Genomic DNA, 19,459 nt, shown 5'->3' with positions numbered 1-19,459 from the left:
TTTCTTCATGGCTGCTTCTTCTTCCTTGTATTGGTGGTGCATGAAGGCTTTATAGAAAAGTTTGATATCCTCCGGGGGCGGAATGTTCCTTCTCTCTTCTCCGTCATGTACCACTTGTCAAGGGCGGCTCGAGTTTCTCGGTTTACGAGTTTGTTCGAGTACCCATTGTTAATTAGCATCTGGGATGCTCGGTCGAGTTCGAGGTGTGTGTCCTGCCACGTCGAACAGTGCGAGAGGGCCCTCCTGACATAGGCCCTGACGGTGGTGGTCTTGAATGGTGATAGCGAGTGTCCCAGATAAAGCAAACCAACCATCAAGAAGTGTCTTTATTATAGTTTCTGGTTTCTTATCTTTTATCCAAAAAGCCTGACAATACCTTGTCGCCATATCTACCATTACCAAGAACTTTCTCTCTTCTACCTCTCCCACATCCATTGCTGCAACTTCATTTAAGGTTTTGCTCCAAGAAAATCCTACTACTGGTTTAGCTGTTTTTTTTTTTTTGTATCTTTACATACCTCACAATTTCTAATCAAGTCTGGTAGTAACTTTTTTATTTCCTCCTTTTCTTTCTCTATCAAACCATCACTCCATTGTGCTGCCTCTGTTAGCTTCCATATTTTATGTCCACTTCCATGGCCAAACTAGATGTGTTTTCATCCTTGTGCCTTTAATTTCCCTCAGACTCTTTCCCTTCCAACCTTCCAATAATAATTCATCTACCTTCCTCCTCCTTATTGGTAATCTTAGATGACCTTGTTTGTTTTCTCTTAACTTTACCTTCATCTCCCCTAATACTACCTCTAATATAACACTGATATTTCCATTACTCCTTTTGACTTAAAAGATGACTCCCCAAAATTTAAAAAAGATGACTCCCCAAAATTAAATACTTTATTAGGCTGTCCTAGTATCTTCCATTCTCCTTAACTCTTTGTGACTCAAACTCATGAGAGTGCGTGCTAGTCACAATTCCCCGCAAACTATCGATTTACATCCTGTGTCTAAAATTGCATCAACCACTTCCCAAGACTCTTCCTCTATTTTACTAACTTATCCTACACAAACTACTACTACTTCTGGTCCAGTTACTGTTTTCTGCTTATTTTCTTCTTCTTGTATTGTTTCTATTTTCTTTGTATTTTGAAAATTCAGAGGACAATCCCTAGCCCAATGCTCTGATTTGCATATTACACATAATGTTACTTTCCCTTCTATTTTATAGGATTTCATCCACCCCTACCTCAGTTCTATTTTCCCCGGTATCTTTGGTCTTCCTTCGCTCTCTCCCAGATTTCCCATTGCCTTCTGATCCCCACCATTCCCTCAAATATTCTTTTCATTATTTGTGACACTGCTAATACTATTTGTTTTTTTATTTTCTGTGAGATTTGCTTGTTCCAATACCTGAAAACCCTTAGCTTCTCCTTCAAGCATGCTTTTCCCCATTGCTGTGTTACACTCTGATTCTGCCTTTTTGTACCTAATTAAAAAGTCTCTCATCTTTTCACCAGATTCTCTTCCTATTTTTAAAAAGTTTTTCATTTTACTGTAATTCTCCATCAGCGTGTCTTTTAGATAAACTTCATCTAGTTTGGATAGGATTATCTTTAAACTCTCTGTTCCTTTCATTTCATCTCTATCTATTCCTTCCGCTACTTCTAGGGCTTTCCCTTTTAAAATCATTCCTATCTGTAACCCCAGTTATTTTACTTCTCCACACACCACTAGCCAATCTTTGACTTGTTCTCTCTATCCTTTGAACTCATCTTGTATCCTGCTAAATTTCGGACAATCCCTTCTCCATCACATCTCCCTTATTCACTATCTGCTCCGACCATGCTGCTGGTACCAGTTTGAATACCAAGCCTAATCTTTCCTATTCGACACAAATGTGCAATATACCCACCTGTTCACGTTTTTTGGTCCCAGTACGTATACTACAGCTTGAGACTTTGAACAACACACAACAGGACTTACAACCCACAAACTCCTACAAGACAGAGAGCTCTTTACTACCAATCCAAACACCAGATCCGCGTGTCCTCTTCTGCATTCTTTGTTATTGTTTACCTTTCCACCACACGCCGCCACCATCTTGTCTTCTATGACGTCACATCCTCTGATGTCGCAACACAACTGAAATACATGAAGACATTTCTAAAATCAAACAGATGTTTCCCATACATTGAATGTCGACCACATTTCACCAATACAAAAAATAAAAATAGAATAATTCCTACTACAATGTTCCCCCCCTGTATTCGCCGGGGTTGCGTACCAGACATGCGAATAGTTGTTGAAACCCCTTTAATAAAAATGCCTAAAACTGCCTATTTTGTTAGTTAAAAGTTAGAAAACCCACTAAAGATGTTTATACCTGGCTTTTTTTAAGTTTTATCACTAAAGTGCATTTTATGATGAAATTGATAAAAAAAATAATGAAATTGTGGATATTTCTCATAGAAAAGTACTGTGAATACATGAATTTCCCACAAATAATGGGGGTATATGTTCTAGAGAGAAATCCGCGAATATGTGAGTCCGCAAATACGGGGGTTCACTTAACACTGATATGTATAATAGAATCGACTCAAGTATCTTTGACGCAATTAATGTTGATTGCAATTGGGTGATAATTGCCAGGGTCAGCTGCAGCCTTTAGCTTGTTTTTGATTGATGGTATTAAGTAAACAAAGAGTAGGGAGTCAGGAAGAAACTGGTGAATTATGCAAGCATTGAATAGTGCAACTAGCAAAATGTAAATTAACAAGTGACAAAATTTGAAAGATTCCACGAGAAGACCATCACAGCTGGGCGATTCGTTATTAGGTAGGTTGTTTATGGCATCGCTGATGCTACCTAGTGTAATACGATCTGCTAAATGAAATATAAATGTTATCAGTAAAGAGGTTACCTACATACCTTTGGGAGTTTTGATCGTTTATGCAATTCAGGATGTTGCTGAAGTGATTGCCCCACATTCTTGCGATATCCTTGTCACCAACGACTTCACCCACTCTCCACTCTCTCCATGATAGCATTTTAGTTTTGGGATTTAAGGACTGAATGTCTTTCTAAAGATGAGGATAATTACTAGATTCTAAATTTCTAGACATTGCTTCGGCTGTTAGTTGTTTTTCATATATTCTACAGTGCTTAAGAGCCAATTTGAACTGCATTCTCACCTTAGCAATGCAGTGTCCTTCCCTCGAGCTACCATTTTGCCTCCATAGTAAAAACATTTTTTGTGAATTAGTATACAAATCTTTAACCAAATCATTCCAGCCAGGTTTATTAAGAGAACTGCCTTGACGAATTCTAAAGGTAGCTTGCCGGAGGCAAGTATAGCGGAAATTTTGTTCGAAAAGAATTATTTCAGATCTCTCCTGTGGTAGTCATTTTTACATTTTGTGTTAGTACAAAGTAAGGCGTTTGCCAGTTTGACTGTTGACCACAACCTGGTTTCCATGGTCACCTAAGTATTTGGTTTTCTGTTGGTTTGTAAAATCCCTGTTAACACATGGTGGGTGATCAGTTAGGAGGTTCTCGGTAGTGAGGGATAGGGTACTGAATGACACCTGTAAAGGGATGTGATCGTAGCCCTTTGAAAGATCGTAGCAAATATTGCAGGTCACAACAGAATCATGAAATTGTGGAGACTTGATGCAGTGGTCCAGCCAGGAGGTTGTAATTGTGTCCGTCCTACTTTGTACATAGAAATAGGAGGGAGGGAGGGAGGAGCATTCCATTGCTAATTTGGAGAGCATGATTTTGACAGAAGTGATTAAGTTCTTTAAAAATTGTTTTGTGGGTTGAGAATTAAGGTCCCCAATTATACAAATATGATCAGCAGGAGAATCATGAATAATACTGTGTAACTCACCTAGGATCATGCAGTATTGGCCAAAATTTTTATTATTTCTTGGGAAACATTAATTATTTAGGATCTTAAGAGTCCCTTACTGTCATTCCTGTAGGTCATCACATTTACCAGATTGTCTAATGATTTGTGCCACAGGAAAGAAAGGCCCCCTTTCGGGTGACTGGCTACGATTTGATCTGTAATTTACATCGATGAGGTTGAGAAAGCTTTGAGGTCTTCATGTACTGAATCAGAGATGACAAGGTCATGTGGCCAGAGTAGTGTTTCCTGCAATGCAATGATGCCTTTGAAGTTTTTGCAGATGTTTAGGAGAGGAATGTTGTGCTTGAGGCCAAAAATATTCCAAGAGATTATAGCATGTATTCATGGCAGTTCATGAAGATGGCAATGAAATAGTTGATCATTTGGGTGGATGGGGGGTTAGCTAGGGGGCTGGGCAGTCACTCGCCATGGGAGGTTGGCTAGCACTTGCATAGAAGACAAGCTTGCTCCTAAACCCCTGCCTGGGGTGTATGTAAGTTCCCTATTGGCGGGTGCGGATCCAGGGTTAAGTTATATATCTCGAGACTTATGTTAGGACCGAAATTATCACCTTTAAGAACATCAAGGTGCTGAAATAGGCAGGTAATCCTTTGAGCCACTTTGTTTAATTTGCATGGGAGATGAAGGGGTCGGTGACCATGAGAAAATTTGCTCTACTATGGCTTCTAGCTTTACCCATGAACGTAGATTGTGAATCAAGTGACATCTCTTCTCATGTTTCAGGTGAGGTGATTCATGTTTGTTGGGGTTTGGGTCAGCAGGCAAACAAGAGGGTGTTTCCTTTATTCTACTTGCTTGTTTCTGCTAGCCGCCAGACCCCTCATGATCCATCATCCACGATGGGGCGTTGGGGGGAGAGATAGGGTTGGAAGACTCACAAGGGCTGGTGATCATCACTGAGGATCTGTCTTCCACTGGAGGCACTGGAGGAAAGGAGTTAAAAAGTCTACCGGTGCCCTTCTGGAGGTATATAGGTGGTGTGGGTGCTTCATCCAAGGGAGAGAGGGCAGTTCCCACTTAGGAGGGTATGGCCATCTTGACTTTGTGTCGCACTCTCATTTCTGTCGTGTTGCTGGAGGCAAGGTAGTTAATAGATGCCACATTCTAAGGAGTCTGGTGGCTTGCTGTATGCTTGTCCAATGATTCCTCCACTCCTTTGCTTGCATCTCAGATTTGTGAGAGATTGTTGTTTCCACAGTTTTATGACTGTTGAACGATTCTTGTAATCCTTTTATCACATCCCAGATCCATGAAAATTTATCATTTGTTTCCTCAATTTTTTTTAGAGTTTTTCCCATTTTTTCCAAGAGGAATTTTGCTGTTTGGAAGGCATTTCCTGCTGTATGGTACACTGCAGGTAGGCTTAGATCATTAGGCCCCTTTGGAGGCAGATTCTAAGGGTCATTGGCATAGATTTCCAACGAGCAGTTCCTTAGCCAAGTAATATATGATATCTTCTTTTGAGAGGACAGGTTTTTCACAGAATGGCTCCTGGTGAATGTTTTCTGGTATGAGGTCTTTGCATTTGTATATGCAATTTTAATTTCTTCATCTGAGAAGGCTGCAATGACAGGTTTAAAAGCAGACTCAATGTCAGAATGGTTCAATTGGTACTGTACTATAAAGTAAAGAAAATTGTCCGCGATTACGGAACTTGTGTGTGGGGCACAGGTATTGATAGGTGCCAGGGACACTTGCACGATGGTTGGAGGTTGGTTGGATGATATATGCGTGGTAAAGGGAGAGTCAAGCACTAGCAAATACACTGTACACTTTTACCAACTTCCCAGGGCGAATAGGCCTAGAGTAGCGGTAATTTGAAAGATTTTGAAGGCACTGATTGGAGCAGAACATATACTGTTAATATATCTACACTTACACAACACTGTCCGGCTTACATGCAGGGTATTACGTAGACACAATATTAACATATTGCCTTCTGAGAGGGATAACCACCAGGGGCGAAAAAACCTTCATTTTTGGTAAAAAACGTGAGACCTCCAACATGTCCACCCAACAATACTGTAACATGAAAAGGTGGTGTCTTATGGCCCTTTTTAAGAGAGCAATTGGTATTTTAATGCACAAATTTATTTTGGATTAATATTTTTATATCTTTAAAAGTTGTACATGTGTATGCATGGTATGTGCACTTGCCTGCATAACTTATTTTTTAATTAAAATTTATAAATATATTTATGCTGTGGCAGTGTAAAATGGCCTCTTAGCTCCATGATGGGCCATGACAGTGCAAAAATCCCTGTGTTGGGCCAAATGGCCCAAATTTCTTTCATACATTCATTCAATACCAAAACAAGATAATCTGCCTAAGGATTCTAACAGAACATGGCTGCTAACAGAGCACGTCCAAAATTAAATGTGAGTTTGTGATTTTAAAGAAATTGCCCAAGAGTGAGATTTTAAATAGTCATTGCAAAAGATTTAACGAATATAATTGAAAAACTCAAAGAGATGGGCTTCTTCACACTTGTTATTTGAAGTCAGGCAGCATTTGTCCTACGTGACAGGTTCAAGATCAGACAACACCCATCATATCACATAGTATTTCCTCACTTTTTTTCGTTATGGTTGTATCAGCTATAATTTTGAATTGGGTTTTAAAATGTAAATTTTGTGTTCTTAAAATTGAAGGCCATTTAAAACTTTATATTATGGTTTTATTTTATGGTTTGAGACTTGAAATATGAAACATTTTTCAATTTTAGGTGTTAGAACAGTTTTCCTCACCTACAGTAATTAGTTGTTGTAACATTAAAAGTTATAGATTGCTTTTATAAACTTGTGGTTCTGTTTTCCAGGTCAGAGAGCAATTAATTCTGGAATATGGCGATATTCGTAGTTTTTATGCAGATCAGTACCCGGAGTGCAGAGGGGGTTTTATCAAAAAGGAAGAGGCTGAAGAATAAATTTTTCAAATGCCTTCATAGCAAGAAATATATAAGGCATTATGTACATTAGTTTTCTTTTCAAGGCTTCAATGCCAGGGTGTCATCAGAATATGCTGCTTCAAGGTTTGTACTTTTGGTTAAATAGAAAAAGCATGTAATATGTTGAAAAAAGTACAATTTGATTTCAGACGCAGCTTGTTTTAAAGATTAGCTGTATGAATTATTTATGTTGTATGCACAGCCTCCAGAAAGATTTGCCTGGTTGACTCTACTGTATAAACTGATTAAAAATGTTTTTTGTACATAAAACCCACAATAAAATTTTGTAAATGGGCAGTGTTATTTGTTGATCATCAGGTACAGACAAGTTAATGATTTTCTCCAGTGCAACTGATATACTATTGAGAATATTGTTATACTTGTCCTTTTTGTACATTGTAATTCCAACAAAATCATATGAGAAGCAAAAAGAGGTTTTATCTCAAATACGACTACTGTATTATCGTTTTCAGAAGGTTACTGGAATTTTCCCCGGTTGTAGTTTTACAACCCCAGGAGTAACGTAAGTAAATTTAATCTATAACTCCTTAGTACAAGGAAAGCAAGTATCATCAAACAAGGAGCATGTCTTTAACCCTTCAATAATGATTTTAATCCTTACCACCCTTAATCATAATGAATTCTGTTCCTTGAAATAATGTCTATAAATGAATTAAAATAAAGGAACTGAATACTTGTTAAAATAGAAGTGAATTATAAAATAAGATATTTAAGACCAAAACTGCTGCAAAACAAGATTACTCTCATGATTCATGAATGAAAAAAAGGCCCATTCTGACCAATGACTAAATTAGTTTTTTATGCATTAAACAGAAATAAGTGAAACAAAAGCAAAACTTACTTTAACGGTGGTTTTAATTAAATTTCATAACAGCAAATTACTCGGGTCCCCCATACAGAGAAGAAGTGATGAGAAAAATACAGTAAACTTTTATCTAAGTACTATATAGCCAAGAAATAAAATTTTTGAGGTGAAGAAGATAAAAGATTTTTTCAATTCGTGATCGATCTCTGAGGAGTGAAATTATTCTGTTAAGATAATATGAATAGTATAAAGTTTATGAAAATGAGTACTGGACAGCACAGTATCAAACTACTACCAGTTTGGTAGAGATTTGATAAAAAATTAATTTGAAATTTGAAAACTTTACTTTTACTGTATAATATGACTATTATATTAACATATCAACTGCTTCAGGTACTGCATTTATAATTAAATGTCATACTTAAAATTACAATATTATAATTGAGCTTTGCTGTTAATCCCGATTTTGGTCTCAAAATAAATTGAAAGTTTAAATGCTGAATATATGATAAACTTGGTTCATTACATAAGAATTGTACATACTGTATGGTAATTTCTTTGATAGTTGTCAATTATTAATGAAGACATTAAATAGAATACTCATACATACTTGCATAGATTTTATGCTACCTGTAATTTAGTGGAAAAGATTTATAGACACTAGCAAACAGTAACGGATAATACAAGTTTGGGTTTCTCCACTCATTGTTTTAAAGCCGTAGAAGTTATAATAACTGCCAGTAAGAGCACTAAAGAATACTGGAATTGCAAAATGGACAGATCAGTACACTTGTGAATTAAGAATTATATGTGATTCCATGTGAAGTAAAATAAAATGTGGTTTGGTGAAACTAACACAAAAATCTGATTGGAACCTTTTTGTTTGAATTCAATGAATTGAAGAATTTCAAAACAACAGTGTACAGGCAATGTGCATGTTACATATTTTTTTATTGATTAATGGTCAAGCATGAAATGAGATTGCTTTAAGAAGGGAAAAATACTAATATGAGCTATAAAAATAAATAATTCTATTAAAAATGGCAAATGCCAAAGTATAATGATAATACTAAATGAAAAATTGCACCTATTTTTAACAAATAATGAATGATGATTCAAGCAAAAATATATTTCTCTCATTTACAGTACATATTTTTTATTAGGACATTTTAAAAACATTGTGATGCGCGATCACTTTTAAGCTTCAGAAATACAGGAATTGTGTTCCCAGTGACCACATCATGGACTAGAGTGGCACAAGAATGCTTGACGATATTTTTACCTAGGTACAAAAATTTCAAATAGACTCCAAGCTTTAAAAAACAACTTGGGATATCAACAATATGGGAAAACCTAGATAATGAATATTGTAAGAAATTAAAGAATTTATAACAAAAACATTAAAATTACAATTACAGTAAAATCAGATCGATGATGATGATACACATCACAGTATGCCAAAATAAAGTACAGTACCTCAAAATGTGAACTTATTAAAGATACATAACTGTGTACAACGGTCGACAAATGATAGAATTAAAGCTCACAGATGCTTGCAAATGATTCATTCCATCTAAATTACTGGCAGTAAATGTATAAAAAAAATGTCCTTTGAGCTGTGAAAATATTAAATAAAAATGTCATAAAGTGTGAATAGTAACTTTGATTAAAAAGTTATAGAGCAATCATTGGTAAAAGGGTTTCGTTTGACTAAGGGCCAAATTTTGAAGGTAACCCATCATAAATTTGGCACAAGGGCGGACCTAAATTTTTTGGTATTCAACTGTATCTAGATTGATAATCTAAATGTCTGCTAAAAAATTTCAGTGGCGAACATGCTGAAAATTTCATTGGAAGTAGTGTTACTGTAAAGAAATTTACCCTAAAAATCCATTAAACACAATACGTATTATGTTTTGTTGTATATCTACACCCAATAAGAATAGCAACACATTGGGTGTAAATTATTTTTTTGGGGTAAAGAAATTCGTTGGAAATGTATGTGAATTTTCTAGATAATGTTTGTTAAATGGTCCGTAAAAGTTGTTTTTATCAATTAATATTCTGTTTCATCTGAACCAAAATATTATGAATAGATAAAATAATTGCTCCTGATCATAGATTAGCAGCCTTTTGAATTATTGTAACTGGGCTGATATGACACAGAACATCTTACACATGAATGGGTGATTTTCAATTCCAGCACTTTACAAATCTTCTAAAACAGTCATATCTTTTCTTTATACTTCATATGCAATGACGTATTCGAAACTGAAAATAGTTTTCTATGATCAAACGAGAATTCAGTTAGTACTTGAGCATTTGTATGTATGTATTCACCTTGGATTACAAGCAGTTTTACAACAGTTTAGAGTTTAATAATTGACTGCCAAAATATAAATTTTGTGCATTCAGTTAGCATTAAGTGTACGTTATGCAACAGGTTAAATATTTTTCAGGATTTCTTAACGCTAAATGGATTCTAATACAGTGGAAACTCTACATACGGAAGTCCCTACTTACGAAAAATCCAAGTTATGAAAGCAAAGACGAAAATTGTTTTGCTTCTGTATACGAAAATAATTCAGGTTACGTAAGGGTAAAGTCCGAGATTCGCCCGGACCAGCGAGAACAATTTTAAAACTTGCATGCCGCCAACTCAGTAGACTCGCCATCATCCTCCCGCTCTCCCATTGGTTCCTGGTCTCCTATTGGTCACATCTGTCCCATCATCCCTCTACGTAAAAGCGTCCTTCGATCACTTTGTCACATTAGCGTTATTGTACGCACGTGGAATTCATTCGTTCACATAGATTTCGTTTGTTAACGCAAATTCGTGCTAGTGATTTTGCTTTCTTCATAGTAAGTTACTTTATTGTGTTGTGTGTGAACTTGATTAACTTAATTAGCCATGGGTCCCAAGAATGTTGCTGAAGTTCACGGAAAGAAGAGGATGCTTTCTATGGAGACAAAGATGGAGATAATTAAAAAGTATGAAGCTGGCATGCGGTTGAGTGTGATCGCTAAGGAATATAGCCGAAATCCGTCGATGATAGGCACCGTCCTTAAGCAGAAGGAAGCCATCAAAGCAGCTACACCTTCCAAGGGCGTGACTATTTTGTCCAACAAGAGGAGCCACGTGCATGATGAGATGGCGAGGCTGCTTCTTGTATGAATTAAAGACAGAAATCGCTGGCGATATGATAACCGAGATGGCAATCTGCCACAAGGCCAGCGCTATTATCGGTGATGTGATTGCCCAGGCTGAAGACGACGGAGGAGAAGGGACATCGACACCAACCCCAGACTTCAAGGCTTCTCGGGGGTGGTTTGATAAATTCCGTAAGCGGACTGGGATCTATTCGGTGGTGCGGCATGGGGAGGCTGCCAGCTCGGACACGAAAGTGGCCGAAGCCTTTATTAAGACGTTCGACAAAATGACAATCAAGGAAGGCTACAGTTCTCAGCAAGTCTTCAACTGTGACGAGACTGGCCTTTTTTGGAAAAAAATGCCTCATCGGACGTACATCACGGAGGAAGATAGGAAGCTATCTGGGCATAAGCCTATGAAAGACAGGCTTACGCTCGCACTTTGTTCCAACGCCAGTGGGAATTGTGAGGTGAAGCCCCTACTTGTGTATCATTCCTAGACTCCTCGAGCCTTCAAGGTCCACAAAGTGCTAAAGGAGAAGCTTCAGGTGATGTGGAGGGCTAATGCGAAAGCCTGGGTATCGAGACTTTTGTTCACGGAGTGGGTAAATCTATGTTTTGGCCCGACAGTGAAGAAATTCTTGAAATGTCTGCCGTTGTTGGAAAATGCCCCTGCTCACCCTCCTGGACTCGAGGAAGATATCCTAGTGGAGTATTCTTTCATCAAGGTTCTTTATCCTCCACCTAACACCACCCCTCTCCTCCAGCTCATGGACCAGCAGGTGATATCGAACTTCAAGACGCTGTATACAAAACATCTTTTCATGAGATGTTTCGACATCACGGATACCAAAAACCTCACCTTGCATGAATTTTGGAAGGAGCATTTTGATGTCATCATATGCATCCGACTCATCGATCAAGCTTGGCTGGAGGTTTCGATGTGAACCTTCGAATTCTTCATGGAGGAAACTCTGGCCTGATGCCGTATTTGCCCGAGACTTTGAGAGATCCAACGTGGGCGAAGCTGATGCAGATTCAGAAACAGTTGATGATCCTGAAACTGTTTCGCAACCAGATCTTGACGAGATCGTTGCACTCGGCAAGTCCATGTGGCTGGTCGTTGACGAGGACGACATCAATGACCTCGAGGAGCAACAAGAGGCCATGAAACATAACGTTGTTCAAGAAGAGTTCTCTAGCAGCGGCGAGGAGGAGGAGGAGGACCCTATGACAACGGCAGAAATTAAGGATGCTGTAGCTGCTTTTCATAAAGTACAATCATTTGTAAAAAAGAGACACACCGAAAAGGCTTACACAGGTTGTATGCTTGTGCAGTTCGATGACATTTACCTGAGTCGTTTCAGGAACAATTTGAAAAGCAGGCAGAAGCAATCTTCCCTGGATAGTTAGTTTTTAAAGAGGCCTTTAGTAGTAAGCAAACAGGAAGATCCAAGTGATACGAAAAAACAGAAAGTTGAAAGTGGTGAAGAAATTGAAATTTTGTAAAAAACGTAAAGCATAAAAAAGTAAAAAAAAAAAAATTAAAAATCAGAAAAAGGCAAAAAGAAGAAATTTAATTTCCAAGTTTTTTTGTAAAGTTAAGTGGTAATGTTTTCTCCCATTTTTTAATGTTTCTATTTACAGGTATTCATGGTTATGTTAGTAATTGAATGGTCCAAATTGTTGTATTTCATTGTTTATTGGTCAATTTAGCTTTATTATAAAATTTACTGTGGTGTTTTTGTAGGGCTTGGAACGAATTAGGCAATTTACATGTGAAACATAGTTTGAGATACGAAAAAATCAGGTTACGAAGGCCGCTTTGGAACGGATGAATTTTGTATCCTGAGGCACTACTATACTTGTAAACGCTAACTTTCAAGCAGACTATTCTCGATGCATCATATGTCAGATATCAAGCAGCAAAACACTCCATGATTTGGATCTTGTAAAGATGAATAACCCCAGGGTCCGTTGGGCTTATTCAACTTTACAAGTTTGATTATGGGGTTATTCAACTTTACAAGAGGACCCTGGGGTTATTCATCTTTACAATGTAGTTATAGGGTAATTTAGACTTCAAGGTACTTATTCGTTGTGGTCCCTTTACAAGCTGTTTATAGAGATTGTTTATACTTAAGAGTTAGTTATTAGTTGTTTTCGTTTGTTTTAGTCGGGTAGTCATTAGCATTGCCTTTTTTTTCTTCAAATTCTGTTTCCTATTATGTAACAAAGCAAGAAGGACCTCACTAGAAAAGTATAACACCCTCGAAATGGATCGTGCTATTTATCAGAATATTGTTTAACCTTTATTGGTAGAAGATCCTCTTCCGGTAATAAATTGGATGAAGCGGCATGGATGCTTAAGAAGAGAGTTGAAAGTGCAAGCACTGTGATAAGAATATGAAATGGACTAACCGTTCTGTACTACAAGATAAATATGCATGAAGTGCCCGTTTAAAGATTGTGAGAAATATAAGCAATATGAAAGTATTCGTAAAGATTAATTTTTCTTCCATTCCAAACTTTCGTTGCAGAAGTGGGTGGAAGCTATTTTCTTTTGGTGCGAGCAAACAAGTGTAACTCAGTTAATTTTCTGAATCTTTCAAGAGTGATCTTCATCTACGTCTCTATTTTCTAAACTTTTTACTTGCATTTATGTACTTATAAATAAATGTTCTGCATTTTTACTTTTGTTTCTGTTTCCATCGCTTTTTTCGCTTGATTCAAACAACAGGTTAATCAACTTTACAAGTTTGATTATGGGGTTATTCATCTTTACAAGATCCCATGATTTGACAGGAAAAGGATTACCATCATTGCAATATTCCGTTGGTAACAGAAAAGATGACAAGCGCCTCAGTGGCGTGGTCGGTATGGTGTTGGCGTACCACCTTGGAGGCCGCGAGTTCGATTCTTGGGTATTCCATTAAGGTGTAGGAGATGTGTATTTCTGGTGATAGAAGTTCACGCTCGACGTGGTTCGGAAGTCACGTAAAGCCATTGGTCACGTTGCTGAATAACCACTGGTTCCATGCAACGTAAAACACTCTACAAACAATACAAACAACAAACAGAAATGATGACATCGCAACGAGGTTAAAAAATGAAGTTAATAGTGATGATTTTATCCTGAAGAACCATAAATATCATGGAGATGTATACACTAACAAAAAGTCTATTAACCAGAAATCACGAACACAAGACTAAATAAAGATATTTCAAGTGATTAGCTTTGTGATAGTATGTACTATTACAAAGCGTCGAAGCTCCGGTAATCTAAGAATAAATTACAAAGAATGCTTTAATTGCGTTAAAGTTAGGGACAAAAATTGGGCCACAAATTATCACTCGTCGAAACAGTACCTGTTTCCAGAAAACAATCTGGAAGCTAGCACAAGAGCTTGATGACGCAGTCATGCTACACAGGATCCAAGGGCTTGTTGATGATTGCCTTGATATGGTGGCTAATGATTTCTGATACCACAGAAAGTGCTTCTTTAAATATACAAGAACTCCAACCGAATCATCAAAATCAAGAACAAGTATTACTGACAATGAAATTAATTGGTTGCTAAACTGCATAAATAACCAATTAACTGAAGATCCTGAGAGTATCAACTTGACGGGGGTTTTGCGCTTAAAATACCGTGACTGGTTTCTTGACAATGGACAGTTGCATACTACCTATAAATGTTCTATACTCCAAACAACAACTTGAGTAAGAAAGTCCTCTATAATATGATCTTCGACTTTGACAAAAAGTTATGTGATGGGAAAGATAAGACAGGTAGAAGATGACCATCATTATAATTATGATGGAGATGATAGTTGAATGTAGCACATCACTGATTAACAACAAAATACTCTATCTTGCTGCAGGAGGAATAAAAAAGAATCAGGATTATGAGGCAAACAGATCTGAATATTCAAATCTCTTATGAAGCAGCACCCAAATTTATACCAACGTCCCTCTACAATTTTTCGGCATGGTTTGTAACAGATTATCATTTGTTAGAACTGTTCAGAATAAAGTCGAGCTTGAAGATGTAACAGGGAGAAAGTCCTCAATCTGGCTCAAGATGTTTTTGCTGCAGTTATGGGAGGTATGCCTTTACCTAAGCATATTGGGACATCTTTCCTTATAATGAAGCAAACTAGGAAAAAGGAGGTAGTAACAATGCTGAATAGATTTGATAACTGTGCCAGTTATCGGGACACCCAACGGTACATTACATTCATAGCTGTATCAGCTGATGATGATGGCATTTTCATCCCAAGTAACATTGACAACGGTAAATCCACAAAATTTGCCTTGGGTAGTCTGGATTTTTGTGAGCACACTCCAGATGGCACTACAATGCATAGAACCACGCACATCATTTACCAACATTCAAGAGGTTATCAGCCTGAGGGTAAAAGCATACCAACTCTCCTTTTGTCAAAGAAGCCACGGAAAACACCATGCACATCTGATTTGGTGAATATTACAACTGGAGAAAAATGCAACTCAACGAATCTAATTTATGCAAAACAAAAAGGAACTTAGGCATTAGCAATAGCAGAGAAGTTTAGGTCAGCAAAGTTTGAAACCTTTGATGTAAAAGTTAATAAACTGGGACATCAGCAAATTTGTATAAAGAACAGAACAACATTATTCGGAACTTGCGCTTCTTGAGTTAGTGTCGACGCCGAAGCATTTCGCTATGAATGGACAGAATATCCAACCTAGCTCTTTGAACCAAATGATGATGGTCACAGCTGAATTGAATTTGAATTGATGTAGAAGTTAGACCAAAGGCCAAGCACTGGGACCTGCGAGGCATACAGCGGTGAAACTGAAATTGATAGTAAAAGGTCTGAAAGATTTAACAGGAGGAAAACCTTACAGTTCCACTATGAATCAATTGTTAGAAGTAGTTGGAAAGAAAGGTGGGAGAAAGAGAATATGAAAGGAGGTACAGTAAAAGGAATGAAACCGGTTGCAGCGAGGAGCTGAAGGTATGCTGCAAAGAACCTTTAGTAATGTCTATAGTGCACCTGTTACGGGCCTCATTATCCCATAACCAGGTTCTTTATTCTAACCTTATCCTTGGATAACAGTACAACAAAAGCTTGTGGATAAGAAAACTGAATAAACATTACATTAATTTATTAACAATTTATGTAAGTACTAATGCTTAATCAGAGCATACACTAATACTTAACGTTAAGTACACTGAAGTGATAACAAATCCCGAGTTCTTGGTAATATCCAAATCATTGTAGATTCCTCTCTTGCCGAGAAACCGTCTTGTGAAACGTTTGTTTAACTTCGAGTTGATCCAAGAATCGTCCAATCTTCAATGATGAACCTATAGTATCTCACACAACAGAAGAATAGTTCTTTCTATTCACCTTACGATGTATACCACAATAGGAGAAAATGTTCCTTCTAAGACTGGTTTACACCTACGCACTTTTGTGGTGCGGTCTGTTACGGCGTGCGACCGCAAGAAACAGCACTATAAACGCACCAAAAGCGCGCCACCCCATGTGGTGGTCTTACCACCCTCGAGGGAGTGTTATGGAGTGATGTTACGGTGCCGTGCGGTGCCCTTACACGATTAATAAATGGCGCGCACATGTTGCGGGGAGTGCGGCGTGCGTGCGTTGTGTTACAGCGTCTCCCTAGATAGATTTTTTTTTTTAGGTGAACCTCAATACTTTTTTATTCATTAAGAAATATTACTTTACAAAATTATATTTTACAATTTTGTATATACATTATAAGATCTATGTATAATATAAAAATATTATAATTTACTATTTTTCTAAATGTGTTTTTAAATTAGAAACATACTGATTCGTGAAAATTTTGTTAGCATCAGACTTCAATCCTATCATATTTACATTAAATGTATTTAACAGTCTATTCTTTATACATTTAATAATTTGCTGGTCAGTACTTATTCCCAAATATCTTGCCATCCATATACTTGAAATAAAACCTGCAATTATTACCATTGCTGTATTTTCATCCCTTTTTGAGTTTGCTTCAAAATCTAGTTTTAAAATAATTACCTGCTATTATTTTTTTAATTTACAACATTTTCTAAGCAATTGGAATACCCAGGACAACAAATTCTTAACCAAAGGACAGAAATATACCATATGCATATTAGTTTCTATGCATCCACAACCGCATTCCTTAACATCTTTTATTTTCATCATGGCTAGCTTATCATTTGTACTTAAAGCTTCATGAACATACTTAAACAAAATTTCTCTACTTTTATTTTCTATATATTTATTATTTACATGTTCCCAAATTAGTTTCCAGTTAAACAGTGGATACAATTTTTTAATATTTGGAACATATTCACTGTTTTTCATTAAATGTTATTATACCACTTTCGTTTTTATCTGTGGATAAGAGGTCATCTTAGTAGCACTTCGTAATATATTTATCATACTTTCATAAAAACTAGGTGTAAAAATAGTGCAATCCTGATATTGGCATTCATGATTATTTATTATTTACAATAATAAATAATCATTTGGTAACCAAAACAACGATCTTTTAAACATTTTAGAAATGTACTAAACATGATTGACTTCGCTTTTCACTGAATATCAATAATTCCACAACCACCTCTTAATTTTGACAAAAACATGGGTCGATTGGATGGAAGGTTGCCGCGCATTCTGGGGAGGATTAAACGGGCCGGACCAATCAATTCAAGATGGCGTTGGCCGGACAGACCACGGGGGCATCATTCGCGCTCTGACAGCCTGTCGACAATGTATAAATAAAAAGAATTTTTTTATTTTCTTAATATTAAATGATTTTCTACATTTTATATCATTCATAATGTTTCTTTTTGTAATAGATATGTTGAAATACTGACTTGCATTTACATTTTCCTTATTGACGCTTAATTTATATGTCATGACAATATATATGATGATATGATTGGGTGAAATGAAATTGAAAAGTGAAAAAGCATGGCCATAAAGAATAATAACATGAAGAAATATAACAGGAAATCTAACATGAAATATGATGTATGAAATATGAAATAAATAGAACTCAGAAAATAACTTGAACTATAAAATGAAATGTAACATGAAATAAATATGGCCATCAAATGCTATAATAACATACAAGGTAAAGAACAATAATACAATATTGAGAATATGATCAAATGAACATGAACACATACAAATATGATAATGAAACAATAATTAACATTGACTGGACATAGTTATTAACAGGGGAACAATGAAAAATCAGTAACAGACTAAAGACATATTGACCTCAGTTGATAATATATGATATTTGCAGTTGAAAATGTTATGGTATAAAACAAGTCCCAATTTCATTTTCTTACATTCTATACTTTTCATGTTCATTTTCTTACAGTCTGTGCTTTTCATGTTCATTTTCTTACATTCTATGCTTTTCATGTTCATTTTCTTACATTCTATGCTTTTTATGTTCATTTTCTTACTTTCTATGCTTTTCATGTTCAATTTCTTACTTTCTATGCGTTTCATGTTCATTTTCTTACTTTCTATGCTTTACATGTTTGTTTAGTAGTATAAGTATTTTTGTTATGTCCATCATTTGCTTCTCATTTGTCTCATTATTATGAATTATGTTATTATTACTCCGCAACAACACCACAAGCCACCCACAGCACACCGCTACACGGAGTAACAAAGCCGCAAGAGCGCGTGCCCTGGCATAGCAACAATGACCATAAAACCGCACCAACGCCGTAACAGTCCGCTAGACACTGCAACAACACGCCGTGACATGCCCGTAACACACCGCACGGGTCTGCGCCACGGCGCTCAATAACAGTAATTTTTTCTCCCCGCTGTGTCAATTTTCTGGCGGTTTCTTGCGGTCCCACGCTGTAACGGCCCGCAACACAAGAGTGCGTAGGTGTAAACCTACCTTTAGAGAGCACTCTAACCATTTGCGCCGCAAATGACATCTAATGCACCAGTGTTGGTGGGGGCTGTCACAACACAGTATACAGTAGCATGTGCAGACAAATTCGTAGGCGTGCACAAACCTACGTGCTAACGGTAACCAATTGTCACCAAAAACTCCTGACTAGTTTCTCGTTTCATCCTTTGTTATAAGAGCGTAAAACGCTGCCGGTACTTCATATGAGGTTCCTAAAGTCCAGCTCTTCTTATAACCTTGCAGCCACGTCTCCCTAAAACCATAACATGGTCATGACATTACCATGCCGCATCGAAGTCGACCTCCATTAACGTCGTAATTATCGATACTATGATGCAATGTCAGAGTAAAACAGTCTATCAAACTCTCGAGACGTCTAATCAGTAACTGTCCACTGGTACCAGCCACTTCGCTCGCACCTCACCTGCGACCAGACCCACGTCGTGAAAAGAAAGGAAAAACACACTACTGTATAGTTAAACAAGCACTTCTTGGTGATAAAAAACAACTTTGCTTGTTACAGCACCGCATGAGGTGCGTTGATGGCACTACCCTTCTACAGAAAGATATACAAAGTGAACAATACCATACATGCAAGAGAAGAGGACAGTTAAACCTAAAAAACGGAAAATAGTCTTTTTGTG

The 19,459-nt window shown here is 37.0% G+C and overlaps 1 pseudogene; it reads left to right on the top strand.

The window, feature by feature from the left end:
• LOC135201679 (small ribosomal subunit protein uS5m-like) overlaps positions 1-7,173 on the top strand; it is a 170,576-nt pseudogene extending 163,403 nt beyond the window's left edge.
• Positions 7,174-19,459: the final 12,286 nt, after the last annotated feature.

Source organism: Macrobrachium nipponense, chromosome 28 (assembly GCF_015104395.2).
Source record: "Macrobrachium nipponense isolate FS-2020 chromosome 28, ASM1510439v2, whole genome shotgun sequence".
NCBI classification, from domain to species: Eukaryota; Metazoa; Arthropoda; class Malacostraca; order Decapoda; family Palaemonidae; genus Macrobrachium; species Macrobrachium nipponense.
Note: the sequence above shows the minus strand (reverse complement) of the source record. Positions and strands in the feature narration are given on the sequence as shown.